At 44.7% G+C, this 15,682-nt stretch overlaps 1 long non-coding RNA gene and 1 pseudogene across 2 annotated transcripts in view; one reads left to right on the forward strand and one right to left on the reverse strand.

Annotated features, from left to right (window-relative positions):
* Positions 1 to 677: 677 nt before the first annotated feature.
* Positions 678 to 4,162, reverse strand: LOC105813051 (annotated as a pseudogene). The gene is made up of 2 exons (XR_001137639.1): positions 4,078 to 4,162; positions 678 to 1,295 (listed from the first exon to the last, which is right to left on the reverse strand). The product of XR_001137639.1 is annotated as a cyclin-dependent kinase 6 pseudogene (transcript).
* The window catches only part of LOC105813059, a 65,808-nt gene continuing 54,209 nt past the window's right edge, over positions 4,084 to 15,682 (forward strand). Inside the window, exon 1 of the long non-coding RNA XR_001137640.1 lies at positions 4,084 to 4,163. This is a non-coding gene — a long non-coding RNA (uncharacterized LOC105813059). The remainder of the gene's footprint in view (positions 4,164 to 15,682) is intronic.

A 15,682-nucleotide genomic window follows, 5' to 3' on the forward strand; every position in this document is an offset into this window, starting at 1 on the left:
CAAAATCGTCCGCGGTAAGCACGGGCAGAACAATTAGAATCTAACGATACCACATCTTGGCCTCACATCTAACCATTTGGAGAATGAGTCTAAGAACTATGCCAGCCCAGAGATACAGACACATAGGTAAGTTTTCAAAACGACGTCTGAAATTTGGGCATCAGCATTGAAACCCCTTAGACCATCAGAAATCATGCCTATTATGAAACTTTCACAAAGTGAAACTGTGAGTGTGCTTTTCTTATTCAGTTTTCTGCATTTTTTTAAACCTGAATTATACCAGGCTCCATCCGTAAAGTTCTTACTAATTACCACACCGCATCCTCATTCTCGGTCTCTCAAAAATTCCCCAAAAGCACGGCCAGTAAAAATATGCGGGGGCTAGCAGGGCGTGTCTCTTGTGTCTCTAAAGGGCACTCAATTGCCCGGACCCTCCTTCAGGGCAAGCAGAAGAAAACACTTAGACGCTGCACAGCGGCGAGGAAGCCTGCGCAAGTCAAGCTTTCTGCCTTGTCTTTCGCTCGCTGTCTGGCAAGGTCACCTGCGCTGGCTCTCTGCTCTGTCGCCAAAACTTACTCTAACTCTGCAAGGTCAACGGGTCGCGCCGGGCCTCCCTAGCCGTCCCGCTGCCCCGCACCTTCCCGGGCCCGAGGTTCCCTGGCCCAGCCCTCCGTGGGCGCAGCTCTCGACTCACCTGACCACGTTGGGGTGCTCGAAGGTCTCCAGGTGTCTCAGCACCGCCACCTCGCGGATGGTGGAGAGCGGCATGCCTTCCTCGCCCGTCTGCACCCGCACGCGCTTCAGCGCCACGAAACGGCCTCCGTTCTTCAAGTCGCGGGCCTTGAACACCTTCCCATAGGCGCCCTCCCCGATCTCCGCCACGCACTCGTACTGCTGGTCGGCGCGGCTCAGGCCGTCCTTCTCCATGCCGCCTGGACGCCGCCCGGCACGGCGCCGCTGGGGCGAGCGGGGGGTGCGCTCGATTTGGTCGCGGCCGCCGCTCGTCCCCTCCGGGGATCCCGGGAGCTCGGTCTCGCGCTCCTTCGTCCCCAGCCGGCTCAGGCGCTCGGGCGCTGGGGCTCTCGCGACCGCAGAGGCTGTATGGAGCGACCTCCCCGCGGGGCTGGCGCAACCCTGGTGCCGCCGCGAAACTCCGCCTGCGGAGTCGCCGCCACTGCCGCCGGAGGAGCGAGCCGATCCCTCCTCTTCCCTCCCCGAAGAGAAGTCTTCTGCACAGACACGGAGATGATTACATAGTCTCTGCCCGAGCGCGTCTCAGTCCACAAGCATCGCACCTAAAAGAGGAGACGAGAGGACAAGAAAGTGCAATCAGACATCCCAGAAGCCTTCCTTGGGGTTCCTCCAGACTCCCCTCCTCCTCCTTCACGAGGTCCCCATCGCTACCCTCCGCGCGCTCCTGTCCTCTCCCAAGCGGCTTAATCCTTCCTGATTCCTCCGAGAAAGCGAAGTTACTTTTCTTTCCTTGCAGGGCTGGAGCCGCCTTCGCGCGGAGAGGTTGCAGGGGCCCCTCGGGGATAAGCGCGCGGCGCGGGACGCAGTGGAACGGGAGGGGGCGTGCCGAGCAGCCCAGAGTGTGCCGGGAGCGCGGGGGAGGGGAGGCGCCGGGCACGTCAAAGTCACGGCTTAATATTTATCCCTATATCATTGTGTTGCGCTGCTACCCTCCTAGCTTCCCGAGGCCTGGACGTGCAGGGAGAGGGGGTCCAGAGGTACCGGGGGGCGTTCAGGGGTCGTGCACAAGCTGGTATAGGGGGACTGTGGGTCCACCCGTGTGGGGCCGCAGAATGTGGGTGGGGGCTCCCAGGACCCTGTAACCCGATGCTTGGAGTGTGCGAGAAGGGGTGGTCAGACATCTGCTCGGAAATTGCTTCCTTTCTTTCTACTTTCAGTTTTTCTACGAGGAGACATTTAAAAACTACTCGCACGCATAAATGGTCTTTTTGGGGTAAAGGAGTCTCGGTTGGAAAGGAATTCTCTCTCCGACTGGGAGGACCTCCCTGGTGGAAACCCAGAGAAGACAAGCCATCTGGTCGGGGAGGGCTGGGGCTACTCGGGGGTGGGCGAGCCAGAGGTTCGGGAGGGGGAGTCCCCCATAGGATCCCAAGGGTGGGAGAAAGAGGTGTTCGCCACACTTTCGCTTGTCGTCTCCTTCAAGGATAACTTCAGGAGTAAGATAGCATAACCACGACTCGCCCTGAAGTTTTGAACTGATTTCAACCTGAGCAAAACTCAACCTCCCTCTAAAAGGGTGGTGGGTGGTGGGGAGTAAATGCTGCGCCTCCGAGGGTGAGAGAGAAGGAGCTGTGCCTTCGGGGCCGGGACTCGGGAACCTCTCTCCACTCCCAGGACCCTCCCCGAAGTAGGTAGCTGAGGTGGCCGCACCAGTCCACCTTCTGCTTCAGGCCCAGTCCGGTCTGCACCCGGACGCCCCCGGTCCCCTCTGCACAACAAAGCGCCGAAGGGGGGGTACCCTAACTTTACCTCCCTATTCGGCGATCTAGGACCTAAGAAGCCTCCCTCCCCCACGGCCGCCGCGGCCTTGGCCGGACATTCGCCACGCCGGCCGCGTGTTCGAAATTCCCGGGGAGCCTCCAGAATTACCTGTCCCGCATCCGCTGGCCCGCTCGCCTTCTGCAGGAATTAAAGAAACAACAAACGGCGCGACCCCCACGGTGTGCGGGCGGAGCGGACCGCAGAGAGGGCAGAGCCTCTCGCTCTTAATCTATTCAGAACTTTCCTTAAAGCCGAGGGAAGAGCCCCCAGAGCCCGCCCGGGGGTCTGAGTCAGGTCGAGGGCCACACAGGTAGCGGGGGAGCAGCCGCCCGCCGCCCAACCCGCCTCTCCCGCGTCCCCCTCCCCCTCCCGCTGGAGTCCGGCCCCGGGCTCCGCTCCGAAGGAAGCGTCGGGGACGTCCCACCCCCGCAGGGAACTGCGCCCGCTGCCCCCGCCCGGCCCCGCACCGCCCGCCCTGGCTCTCCACCCTCCCCTCACCCCCCCAGACGGTCGGCTTCGGCGGATAGAAACCGGAGCAGCAATGCCTTTTCCCCCCCTCTCCTCCACTTTTTTTTGTTGTTGTTGTTGCTTTCCCACGCTGGCTGAATGTGACTTGACCCCATTTCAAAAAAGTTTGACATAGTGCTTCAACATTTCCGCATTCCTCCGCGACTACAAAGGCTGCAGCCGCCTCCTTCTGCTTTCTGTCTCTGCTCTCTGTCTTCACACTCAATGAAATCCTTCATGTGCCTCTCCCGAAGCTTGCCAAGCACCACAAGGGTCGCCACCAGCGCAGCGACAGGAGGCCACACCGGGGACCGCGACTCCCGCGTGTGCGCACACGCAGATGCGCCCATGTGCAAACAGGCGCGCTGCGGGGCCCAGAACTGTTCACCGCGGGGCGTGCGTTTTAACTCCGATATTTTAAATTATAAAAGTAAACTTGCAAACTAAAGCAAACGTGCGTCCTCGCGGGGCTCCCAGCCAGGGCACTGGCAGGCTGCGTACACTCTTCTGTGCATAACACGCCCGCAGGAAGCCTGCGTTAACATTTATCTCATGGTGGGGAAGGTGGAGCCCACACCCACACCTCAGTGAGCTGGAGAGGGAGCTTTCGCGGGGAAATAAAAATGGGGCACGGAAACACATTCTCCAGCATGGAGTCTCCACAGGCAATGCATTTTAAACCCTAAATGTGAATTATTATGTGAGTGTCCGAGTGGAATTCAAGTTCCATTTGGAGAAAGTGGATGAAGAGTGTATGTGTGGGTGTTTGTGCGCACGGATATGTGGGAACAGCATTCGGTGTCGGGAGTGTCCCTCGCGTGCGATGTCCCCCTCTCGTCAGATTAGGAAAGACTCCTCTAGTTCCCCAAAACTGGCCCCCGTAACCTACCCCGTCTCAGTTCGTAAGGGGTTAACCAAAGCCGATTCGGAGGACACACACTCCCCCCGCCCCCACCCAGCCACCCACATTTTTGCCTCGGACCCTAGCCAATCCCCCTGATCTCCCCCGGGACCCCCCACCCAGCAGCCCACCCACTCGAGCCCACAGTTCCTCACCTGCGGGGCCGGGTCGCGTCGGGCCTCCTGCGGGGGCTGTGAGTGTCAGTTCGACCTCCGCACGTGTCCACGGCCTCGCCGAGCAGGTAACCAGACTCTGGGGAAGGAGTTACCAGCACTCTCTCCGGCGAGGGGGTGGGCACAGCCGCGGAGGGCGGAGGGACTGCGAGGGCGCCGCCCGCGCAGCTCGCTGGGGGCGGACGGGGGCGGCAGGGCTCCGGCCGGCGCTGGGGGCCCGAGCCGGGGAGGCAGCGGGGGCGACCGCGCGGCGGGGGCGGGGACCGGCGCGGCCAACTCTGCCTGAGACCCACCCCGCGGCGGGGCCAGGGGCTCGCGGCGCAGTGGCAAGCAAGTGTGCAAATTAAAGTCTTCCGGAGAGAGGAGAGGCAGCCGAGCCCCGGCTGTGTTCTGAGCTTCCCAGCTCCCCAGCTCTCCGCTGCGAGTGGGGGGCGAGAAGGGGGAGAGTTAAATGAAAATTTCCGGCTTTCACTGCAACCGGAGTGAGGGGGATCCCGCGACTAAAATACGCGGCGTGAGAGGCAGAGAGTGGGACGTGTCGTCGGGAGTCGGCGGAGTTTCCAAACCCAGGGTCGCCCAGAGTTGGGGTTTTGACAGGGCGAGGCGGGGGTACCAGCAGTCTGTGACGTGGACGGATGGGAAAAACAGAAAACAATCAACAATAATTATGAGGAGCCGGTGGGGTGGTAAATACCACCACTTTCCAAGAAACTGAAAAATCAGACCAAAAAATAACTCTTCTCTATTAAAAAAAAAAATTGGCAGGATGCCTTGCAGAAAAGAAAATACTAATCTGTCCAAGCACTTTTCACTTTCAGCATGAGCTACATTTGTTTTGTTTTCCTTCGCTTCCTTTCGGCCTTACAAAGAAAGCCCTATCTTTTCCTTTTGGACAGAGGATATGGTTTGGAAATTGTCAGGCACTCTTGTGGTTAAAGATCTTCTTGAAGGGGCTGGCGAGTTCACAATTATTAAGTGGTTAGTAACTGCTGAGGGTTCACTAAGGTATTTCTGAGGAGCTAAAAAAACTAAAATTTGGTGTAAATAACAGAACTGCAAGGTAATAGACACAGACACGCAAAGAGGAGTGCTCAGTTTAAATACATTATTGGAATTCTGAAATTTGAAACCTTGTAAGAATGTATACTTTACCTGCTGAGAAAAACCTGAATAAAATTATTTCAGGTGAAAATGGGATTTGGGAGGAAAAAAAAATCTTCAAGACTGTCTACAGTGGAGTAAAAGAAAACTTAAAATAGCTACTTTTTGGAAAGAATTCAGTGGTCTCCAAAATCTATATCTGTAGAATACTTGAAACCCTTTAAAACATCTTAAAGCAAAACTTTTTTAAAAAGTATTTATTTCAGTGCTTTGTGGAAAAGTTAAAACTCGGCAAAATTCTGTTTGAATTGGAAATACTACTTCTATAAATCTTTTGACTTTCTGAAATAAACCAATTCAAAAAATTAAACAAATTTCACAGTAGATCAAATTTTTGCCTTTACAAAATTGATTCTATATTATAGTGTGAAGTAAAGTTAGGGAAATAAAAATTGATGCATATCCACTAGCAAATATTTTGCACTGCATTATAATAATTTTTTCTTAAGAATAAAAGTGACTAATTATATGTCTTTAAGCTTAAGATAATTCATAAAATATATTTTGTGTTAAGAGCATATCTTCTAAAATAAAATCCAATTTCTGAACAAAATTTGTATTTGTAAAGTTATCTATAATCTCATATACCTTATAAATTTAAGAAAGAAAATTATTGGAAATTAGAAAATTATTTTGTATTTATATAAAATATTGTATCACTATAAATCACAACTGGACTTTAAACCAGAGATACAAATGGGAATCCTCCATTTTGGTAACTGCTGACACTTATCATTGCTTTTTAAAATGAGATTTACTTGCTGGTAATTAACATGTTTGTATAATCCAGAAATAATTGCCAATAAATAGGAACCAGCACATGGTAGGAAGAATTTGAGTAAATAATTTGTTTAAAAAATAGTAAGCTGTAAATGTCTTTAAAATTAACAGAAAAGTGTCTTTTCTATACTGGATTTTATTTTTAATTACTGAATTTGACAGCAACCTTTGCTAGATTAGAAATTCCATGATATAATTTACTAGATCATTTGGGTAATGTAAAAAACAATGAATCTTTATTTAATTATGTATGTGAAGAGTAAGTGTTAACTCTCTTTCCATCCTTTTCTTTTTTTGATATTGCTTATATTTTATGTTAATTTATCATTGTTCACTCTCCCTGGGTATAGTTCACATTAAATCCCAGTTGGTTAAAGTTTAGACACAAGGAAGTTTTACAATGGATTATATAAAATTAGTAAATACCAGATTGTTTTTGTTTATGGATAACTTCCTCTGTGAGTAACAGGTTATCATAACAAAATTTGTTTAAAGTTTATAAACTGTGAACCAAATTCTGCCTCCTTTGTTTAGGGTCTTCTATGAATGAATATATAGCATTCTCAAGAATAATGACTCCAACCAATATTTTCATGCTACATATCAGATATTCTAAAGTAACAAATCATCTTATAGGTTTTTTTTATAAATTAGAATTCATGAATTTACCTCCAAATACAGTGATGTAGTTTACACTGGAAGATTTATGAGTGTCACATAAAGGATATGTTTTATGTATGAACATTTTTATATCAAATACTTGTAAATTTTTGTTTTCATTTAAATAAAAATAAAATATAAAATTCTGGTTTATAATTTTTAACTTGTTAAAAAAATGAGTAATTTATTTAAAATAGTGATTATATAATGTACATCTAAATCTAGTTCATCTCTGATTTATATTGGCTATTTGAATTTATAAAATACATTTTTCAGAAACCCAGAAATGAGGTTTTGCTATAATCTACTACACAATTATTTTAAAATACATTTCTAGTTTATTAACTTTGAAACAAATTACCCTCCTTTTCAACCTGATTCCGTATGTGTATGTAAATGTTATCTTTGTTTAGAAATTACCATGAAAAACTATAGTTTTAACAAAAATAGTATAAGGCAGTGCATTTTAATGCACTCTTCTTCCCCTCCCCAGGCATTTTTAAGATACTGTCTTGGGTTTTCCCCTAAAATATAATATTGAAAGTTTGCTAAATATCCTAGGAAAGATCAATTGATTATCAACTTTTTCACTTGTAAAATTCTGAACTTTAAATGATTTTTAAAGTTGTCCTCAAATTACTAATCATCAGTTTGGAAATTACTTGGATTTTTTCCTTTTTTATTATGGCATGTAATCTAGTGCATTACATTTGAACAGCGAAACTTGAAAAGATTTTGATATTTTTCCATGAGGGGGAAAAATATATGTCAGGCAGCAGCTTATAAAATTTAAGGAGAAAACGCCAGACATTATTATCTTTTGGAACATTCTGTTTCCACAGGTTCTACTACTCTATAATTATCCTCGTCCAACGTGTCAGTACTGTGTTTGTATAATTGTCATCCTCTTTTCTAATTTTTTACCTTTTGATAGACACTCATATCTTCTTTTTCCTTTGTGTGTATGTGTGTGTGAATACCTTTATGCTCTTGGCATATTGTTATGACATGTTCTAAACATGTTCTTAAGATCCTCTCATCATCTATATTAGAATTCTGAGTAATCAGAAAACTAACTAAGGAAATGTACTTACAAAAGACAGCGATATACCTACATTTCCTTTCAATTTACAGTGACCTCTAATTTTCACTGGCTTCTAACATTTCTTTCCTGAGATAATACTTGCATCTCAACTGCACATATGGCCTGTCAATTGTGTTGCCATAGCTGCTTTTGGTTGAGCTAAAAGGTGTGTACCCATTTTAGACAGACCATTCAGATGGAGCAGTGAAGGTACAATACAGTGTGTGTGTCCAGGGTGATGATAAAATGTTATCTGGGAGGTAGGAGGAGAGACAAAGAAGGCACCCAGGGAGAAACTTCTGTGAATGGCCTGGCAGCAGGGGCGAGGGAAGGAAGCACATGCTGAGGTCGTGGGGCCAAGAGATGCTGCCTCAGTGCTCTAGGTATGGCGTATCCAGGCAACCTGATTCTTTCAGAGTGAATGGCCTTCTGTTTCTGTTTTATTATGCAATTAAATCTGTATTATTAAACGCGATTGTATAGTATATGAGTCCATATTCATGTGACACCACTATATATTGTCTCATTCTGGAATTTTCCTGAAAATAACATAGAATGGAATTCTTTGCAGAATTCTTTGAATGCCTAGAAGAAAATATGTAATAGCACAGTTCTGTGGATCACTTTACCATAAATTAAAGAAAGGATCTGATTGTTAAACCCTATTATAAATTCGTTCAAAGTTACTCATATCTTTGCATCCCCAGTACCTAGCATAGTAACTGGCAAGCATTTTATGTCCAGTAAATATTTGTCAACAAAAAAGTTGGCTTTGCATCCTTTAGTCCCTCTTTTTTGGGACTATTTGTTTCTATTTCCTTCAGGGAAGTGTATTAGAATAATTTTTTTATCCAACCAAAGCATTTTAATAAAGTTTAAGGATCAATGTGCTGGTTTCAGGACCTCAGAATTCTGTCTTCTCTACCTACAGCTCCTTTCCTTTTTAAGCTCTCTTCTCTAAGTCCTATTATCCTTCCAAGGCTCAGCTCCTCCACAAAAACCTTTGAAATCCCCTCAGCTGGAAGACATCCCTCTTTGCTCTAATTCCTTGAGGCCGTTTGCTTTCCACCTTACTTGCAGTGCGATGCTCTGCTGTCTAATACCCTGAGTTCCCCAGAGCATCCACCATGCTTTTTTCCCTTTGACAATTCTCCAACTCCTCCTGGTCCTAGTGGGTGGTCAATGAACGCAGGGATGGTTCTTGTCTGCTTCCACGTTGTCTGCTTCCAGGAGTATTATGGCATCAAGCAGGCACGGAACAGACTGGAACAGTGTGGCATAACTAGAATAACATTTGAAAGTTGAGGACCAGTGTTCCGTGTTGCTTAAACAGGAAAGAACCAGGTCATCCTGCTACTTTGGGTGAATTTGGTATGTTTTCTCTTATGTTGCACATATTAGTCATTTAAAACATTTTTGTCAGAAAGAAAATGTATTTAGATAAATTTCTAAATTCATCAGTAAGACAAATTTCTAAAACCTTGCCTGAATGTATTTGATAAATTTCTCCATTCCCTTGAAATTCCAATTAAATAAATTTTTCTTTAAAAAGAACAAATAATGTTTGGCATATTATACCTGGTTACTAGTTAGTGAACAGCAGAAAACAGGGAAACAAATGATTTTTAAACATATAAAAATATGTTTAGCCTCACTCATAAAGAAATAAAAATGAAATCATCAACGAAATACTATTTTTGAAAAGTTCCAAAAATTCAATAATACACTATGTTGGCAAACCCGAAGTGTGATGGGCATCCCTGTTGGGGGTACTTAGGCTGGTGCTTTGTCTCTTTGAAACAAACTTAGCAAAATATTTCAAAATTTAAGTGTATATACCCTTTCACCCAACAATTTCACATCTAAAATTTTATTCTACAATTATATTAATACTTTCATTTATCTGCAAAGACACATGTACAAGGACGTTCATGATTTTGTTTGAATGGAGAAGAATCTTAAAATCACATAATAGAGAATCAAATAAATGATAGTACAAAGTCATGTAATAAAATATTATACTGCAGTAAAAGAATGAGTTAGATATATATGTAATGATAAAGGATAATATGCAATACCCGTAAGTGAAGAAAATAAAATGCAAAACAACGTTTAAAAAAAATAAAAAGAACAAATACTAAATTATGAGGTAAATTAGATATAATATAACCCAGAACCTGGAAGGATTGCTCATTTTATTTGCCAATATCCTTAATGTCTATGTGACTATATCCTAACAGATAGAATCCTTGATTTCTAAGTCAGAAGACTGGTTTTTCATTCCCAGTTCTTCCTCCCTCAGTAATATTCACTGTACTCTCAGGGAACAGTTATTTAACCCATCTGATCTTCAGTCTCTATGCCTATTAGATGGGTTTTCTAATCATTCAGAAAGATGTTATAAAAATAGTTTGGAAAGCGGCAACAAAGAATTTTATTTTTATAAGAGGAGATACGGCGGTATGATGGAGGTTGCTGGTCTGGGTATCTGCAGTTGGCCACAAACTCCCTGTGTGACCTTGGGCAACACACTTCAGCCCCTGGGATTTAAAGTCCTTCTCAATAAAAGAGATCACTAGATTGCGTGACTTCGATAGCTGCTGCAGCTTGAAAACGCTATGGTTCAGTCCAGCATGTTATGCCAGGCACCATCATTTTACATCTGTTTCATTAATACCCTAAACAAGAGTAATGCCAGAGAATGGGACTCTGATGTCAGCAACCCAGATAGGTGTCTGGATTTCAAATGCGAATTATATTGGGTTCCCTCTAACCTTATAGATTTTTAGGACTGAACCGAAATGAAGACTTCTAGAAAAACATTGGGGAAATTTGCTAGTGTTTTCATTAGAGATGAAGAGAGGGTAGGCTTTAATTATTTGGCTAAAACTAAATGTGATAAATTAATCAACCCTCATGAGAAAAATGTGATAAATAGATTACAATAGTACAAATAGAACCAGGATATACAAGCTTAGAGATCTTGTGTGATCACAGAAATTCTTCAAAGGTACCATGAAGCATAACTGTGGGAAATGTGACATATCTATAAACCTTAAAAGTATCAGTGGCAGCCAGACTCCAGTGAGATAGTGCGAAGGTGGGGTGGGAGCGTGAAAAGCAGTATGCTGTGAATTTGAGGGGCTCCAGTAATATCACATGTTTCGGGAGTTGTTGATCAACAGCCATTATTAAAATGTGTGCAGAAGAACAGACTGTTGTTGCCTCTGTGGTCTTATTTTCCACATCCGCCACATGCATGATTTTGAGGTCCTCCCTAGGTGTGCAGGGAAGAGAAATTTAGGCAGTTAGGACTGACAGTCGAGGATTAAAAGTGTGGTTTCATTGTATGATCTTGGGCTAGGTTCTTGAGCTTTCTGATCCCCAGTTTTCCTCATCCATAAAGTAGGGATACTATAATCTGCCACACTACGTTGGAACGAGGATTAAATAAGTGTCTGCTATGTACATTTTGCATTTGGCAGACAGTAAATCTTAGTGTACAATCAATATTGCTCTCACAAAATCGCATTTCCTATTTTTTCTCTTTTTAGGGACAGCTAACCTTTTAATGGGTTTGTCTTTCTTTTAAACTGGATGAAAACATCCACTCACTGCAGGAGGAGCAATCCTCAAAACAGAGCACACTCTAGATTATCTTGGGCCTTGACAAAAACCACAGCTGTCTCTGGCTATGTGAGGAATGGAGAGGATGGGTTGTCTCATCTGAGACCTCTTTCTTGTTCAGATCTTACCCCAGTTCTGCTCAATCCTGTTCCTCACTGTTTTCCATATCCTCTTTCTTCCACGTGTCTCTGTTCCTTTCACACTGCTTTGGTGTGGCCCAAGGACCACCCCGTTCTGCCCCTTAAATCTGTATCCCATGTATTTGCTGACAGTTGTCTTAAAAACCCTGCACTTCACTGCCTCCCTACAAGACCTTCCTCATTGGCTGCTCTTCCACAGCCACTGAGTCCCCTCCCATTTCTCTTGCTTGAGGTGCTGAGTGTCCCCCATTTATCACAGTATCAGTCTCTTCCCTACCCTCTGCCTTATCTTCTTGGCTTAGTATGATGTTACATTTCCTATCCCATGCTCTCTCCCTAAAAGCACCCAAGGGGAGCTATCCCTCCTGCTCTCTTTTTAATTTAACTTCCCAGGGATACTTCCACAGTTCCTTGGCTTCTTAGCCTTTGATACATAAATGTTTCCTTGTCAGCCATTTTCCTCACATCTGTCTTATCCCTGTCCCTAGGCCATCAGGTATCTTGATCACACAGTTCCTGGACTTCTGTTCTTACTGACTCTCACTGAGAGAGGCTGTAAAAATGTACAGGACTATATGCATAGGACTATAAAGGATGATGCTCATTGAAGGTGGGGTCTGAGAACTTAGTATATGTAAGTCCTGACCCAGCATCAGTGAACAATAAATGCAGGTTGAATGAAAGATATAGTATCACAAAAAACATAGGTGCCATCAGGTAATTTTCCACCTCGGAAGTCACCTGGTACTCTTCCAGGCCATGTCTTGCTTGCCTATTTCCTTCCTATCATGGATTCTGTGTTTCTCCTTTAAGCATGAACCTTTAGGTAGGGGAGGGAAATGTCTCCATTTTTGTTATTCCAACACCCTCAGTCTCCACATGTGAGTTGCACCATCATGGTTTCCCTCAACAGGAACACACAGAATGGTAGACAGAAAGCTCAGGAAGCTGAGCCAATTTGACCCACCTGGGTTCACACTAGGTCAGGAAGTGCCATGAAATCCAGGCAAGGAAGTTTAAACTTGATTATTATTTGGCGAAAAATGCAACTGATTTAAGATTTGTGAGCCAAGAAGGTAGCTCTTGGAGCAGTGATAGGACAAAAGCTGTGGACAAGAACGATGACTTGGCTCAAGAGGCCAAAGTCAGGGAGGGCAACGCTCAGGATCCTACAAGTGATGAAAAGACCCTGGGCCATAGCCTAGGAAAGGGAGTGGGGGAAGGGAGGGCTACAAGAGAGAATTCAAAGGAAACATTTGAAAGGATTTGGTTAATAACAAGACAAATAGAATAATGAGAAGAGTTAACATGTATATAGCCTGACAGGATACCTCTAAACACTTTACATAAATTAGCCCATGTAAACATCCTCATTATCTTCGTTTTTTGCAGACAATGGCATAGGACCAAATTTTTTGCCAGGTTTTAGGTCCGAGGTATTAGGGAAAAAAATGTTATAGCCCACGAGACATAAAAGAAAGATGGCAAAAGAAGATGACTTGGTAAAGGTTAGGAGTTCCACTTTTGAATTTGAGAAGACAGCCAAATAAAAATATCTAGTGGTACAGGGGGTAGAGAGCTCTTCACTTTTGCCTAGTTCTGCCTTAAAATATGCCCAGACCTACTATCCCAGAGAAACCCACTGCTGTTTCCAAGTGACGTTCTGCTTTTTATCTTTCCTATCTGCAGACCTAGCTTCATGAATCCTTCAGTGTAGCACAGGGCCCTGGGCTTGGTATAATTCTCTGCTATTGCCATCTTAATAATTTTTGAACAAGATGTCCCACATTTTCATTTTTAATTGGGCCATGCAAATTATGTAGCTGGTCCCCCCTACCTGATGGAAGGTCTGGGGTGAACATTCCAGATGTGGACATTCACTTAACAGTTCAGACCTTCTTCACCTTCAAGGGATGTTTGCTCCTTTCAGTCTTCTATGAAACTGTTCTTCCCAACATCATCATTGACACAGTCAGCTGCAATTTTTCTTAGTTGTTAGGCTCTGCTCTTCTAATGCTGATTTTTAGTCTTTTCTCAAAATTCTCTCCTCTCCTAGCTGTCATGACACCTGACTTCTGCCACTTCTTGATTCAACGCTAGCATTGCCAGCTTTTCCTCCTGGTTCTGCCTGACATCTGAAGGTATCTTCCAAGTCTTAATCAGTGGTTGAATTGTTCCTCTGCAAGCTCATTTCCTCCCGTACAAGTTATCAGACCTTCCCCTGTGCTATGCACATAAAAATGGGCTTTCATCATCCTTCTAGCATTCATTGCCTCAATCCTAACCACAAACTCAACCTGTTTCACTCTCCTTTTCCCTACCTGCATACTCTCCTTCCTACCTGCTGACTTCATAATTCTTTTCAAATTTATGACCTCTTTTCACAGTTAGCCTTCCCCTTTGGCTTCTCTACTCAATCACCTGTCGGTCATAGGGCATGAACCAGTCCCTGGTTCCAGTTGTTTTAGGCCACCCTGGGAAATACTTTGCCTAATCCTGTGCTGTTCCCTGGTCTTTCGTTTTGACCAGGCACTAGAGGCTGATGCTCTCACTGGTTTGCCTTAACTCCATTAGTGTCTTCTCCTCCACTTCTGCAAATCTGCTGTCTGACACTGAAGCTGAGCCAATCTGACATTGAATTTGCATCTCAGAGCCACCCCACCCACTCAGCTCCTGACCACGTGTTCTCCAAAAGGGCAGCTTTCTTCAACAGCCTACTAGCTCTAGGCAGTGCTACTATATTTCCCTAGTCAATTCTCTATCCTGCTTTCCGGAAGATTATTTCATACCTTCCCCTTTCTTCTCAAGCCTCCAGCACTTTCTTCCCCTCCTTGTTGTCATGATGCCCTGGCTTTTTATTTCACAGAGAAAATAAAAGACAGTGGGCGGGCGGGGGAGTTCCATACACTTTCATTGCTCACCCTTCTTGAACTGCTGTCTTCACTGTCCTCTGGACTCCACTCTCTTGCTTCTTCTCCTCCCTCTCAGCCACTCCCATTCACTCTCCTTGTTAGCTACACTTTTTGTCTTCCCAGCCTCTAGACTGATGGGTTCTGGGGCTTAGTCCTCAGACCTCATATTCCCCTCTCCACTCTCACGCTGTGGGTGATCTTATCTAGTACCATGACTTTAAATATCATTTGCATGCTGATACTCGAAAATTTTTACCTCCATTCAGGTATCCTCTTTGAATTCCAGACACATATATCCAACTGCCTACTTGGCATTTCTGCATAAATGTCTAATAGACAAACTTAATACATCTGAAACTGACCTTCCTGAACTTTCTTCTCCCACAGTTTTCTCCATCTTAGTAAATAAAAAAAAATGCATTCTTCTGTTCATTTAATCAAAAATCTAGCAACCAAGTTTGACTCCTCTGCTTTGATAGACAGTCCATCAGCAAATCCTGCCAGCCCTACAGTCATAGCTGTACAACTAGTGCAGCCACCTTCATCCATCGCCCCGTCTGTTGCATCTGCTGCAATGGCTTCCCAACTGGTCTCCCTGTTTCTATCCTTGGCCCTCTGCCTTCTGCACATGGCAGACTAAAAGTGATCCTTTTAAAACCGAAGCCAGATCATATCACTCCTCTCCTTGTCAAGACCCTCCAGTGACATCCCATTTCTCTTAGAGTAAAATCTAAGTCCCTTCCATGGTTTGCAAGGCCTTACGTAGTCTGGCCCTACTCCATTACTACTCTGATTTTTCTTATCGCTCTTCCTCTACTTCCTCTGCTACAGCCAAACTGGCCTCCTTGCTGTTCCTCAAACCCACCCAGTACATCATGCCTGTGAGCCTTTGCACTTGCTGTCCCCTCTGGCTGAAGTGCTCTTCAGCCACACATCTGCGTGGCTGTCTTCTTCATGTCCTTCCAGTCTCACTCAAAAGTCATCAGAGAGATGTTCTCTGCTCTGATCACCCTACGTAAATTACATCTACCCCAGTCTTTCTGTCTCTGGATCTTCACTTTATTTTTCTTTCTTAGCACTTATCACCATCTGACACACTATAGGCTTATTTATTTGTTCAGTGTCAGCCTCCACCACACCCCCTAGAATGGAATCTACAGGAGAGCAAGAACTTTGCTTTATATACTCTTGTATCACTAAAACAAATATTTGGCATAGAGCGG

The sequence above is a fragment of the Propithecus coquereli genome, unplaced genomic scaffold (assembly GCF_000956105.1).
Source record: "Propithecus coquereli isolate 6110/MARCELLA unplaced genomic scaffold, Pcoq_1.0 Scaffold108, whole genome shotgun sequence".
NCBI lineage: Eukaryota > Metazoa > Chordata > Mammalia > Primates > Indriidae > Propithecus > Propithecus coquereli.